This window comes from Octodon degus, unplaced genomic scaffold, assembly GCF_000260255.1.
Source record: "Octodon degus isolate 3935 unplaced genomic scaffold, OctDeg1.0 scaffold05988, whole genome shotgun sequence".
Lineage (NCBI taxonomy): Eukaryota > Metazoa > Chordata > Mammalia > Rodentia > Octodontidae > Octodon > Octodon degus.
The window spans coordinates 1-1,375 of record NW_004530564.1 but is presented as its reverse complement, the minus strand read 5'-3'; the positions used below and the strand labels follow the sequence as shown (position 1 = coordinate 1,375).

At 49.9% G+C, this 1,375-nt stretch overlaps 1 pseudogene; it reads right to left on the bottom strand.

Moving 5' to 3' along the window:
- Positions 1-4: 4 nt before the first annotated feature.
- LOC101573873 lies at positions 5-1,369 on the bottom strand (annotated as a pseudogene).
- Between the last annotated feature and the right edge of the window lie 6 nt (positions 1,370-1,375).

Genomic DNA, 1,375 nt, shown 5'->3' with positions numbered 1-1,375 from the left:
TTTCCAGCATCTTCACTATGTGTCTGTTATTCAGAACACTCTTAGCCACATGGAGACTTGTTTTCTTGAACTGCTCAGCAGCCAACCTGCAGTGATGGCTGTGGTCCATGGGGTGCAGGTGCCACTGGAGGAGCCAGTGCTGTACAGGAATCGGCATGTCACAGGCCAGGCAGTGTGCAGCCTCAGTCTTCTTGAAGAAGTGCTCCTCGCCAGCACTTTTGAAAGGGTCTGATTTTTGTTTTGGGCTTTCCTTTTCCATCAACTCCTGACAGATGCTTCTCAATCTTATTCCTGTTTATGATGTACCCCTGGAGGAACTCCACCATCTTGTCAGCCAGTTTGGTGCCTATAAATCGCAGTATCTCTTTTTGAAATTTGCTCAGCTGGTGTTTCTGGATTTCTTCATCTTCAAAGATAATGAAGAAATAATCATCTTTGTTGCACAAAGAAATCATCATCTTTGATGTCCTGTTGCACACAGAGCAGGCACACTGAATCCTGTCAACTGCTTGGTCCTGCATCATGTCTTTCTTCCTTTGCTTTTCTCATCTCTTCTTCACTTCCTCATCCTCTTCATCCTCCCCTCTCTGCTTCCCAGCATCACAGAATGCATCCTCACCCCGAAATTCTTCATCTCCTGACTGGAAGTCACCAGCTCCATCATCATTGTCCAAAACATCACCTTCGCTGTCAGCACGGGCCAGTTTGGCATCTGGTTCCTCAAACATTGGAAACTGCTTCTGCTTCCTGCCCACACTGTCCGGCCTGAAGCCCTCAAACCCTCTCGTTCTGATCTGATCTCATCTGAGCCTGTGATTGACCACATCCATAAGGCAAGGTGTTTCCATATCCACCTGTCCCTTGCATTCCCTTCATGCCTAGTCAGAGAACATAGTTTGGAAGAAGAGAGAAGGGGGTGGCCTGGTAGGGGAGGGGCCTCCCAAGCCTCATCCACCCATGTCATTTAGCTCATTCCAGGAAGTGGACAGGGACTCAGTGAAAGCTAAGAGTGGCATGAAGGGGTCACTGCACATGGAAGTGCTTGAACTGCTCTGGTCTTGGAAGTAGCCGGGGCCTGGGCATGGGCCTCGCCTGGGCCCTGACTCTGGCCCCAGACTCACATGAAGCCATCAAGGGACCCTCATTCCCAGGCTGGGTCCCGGCATTATACTGCACACCAAAGCTGCCACTGTGGTCAGTCCCCAGGTCAAAGTCATAGTCATAGTCTGGGGTGATACAGATTGTGTTCAGGAAAGCAAAGCCTAGAATTGTAGGACTCATATGGCTGGAATTGGAAGGAATTATCCCAGCCCTGCATGCCCTCCCCACCACTGCTGCTCTGGCTCCTGCCTCCTTCCTTGGACATCATTATAAA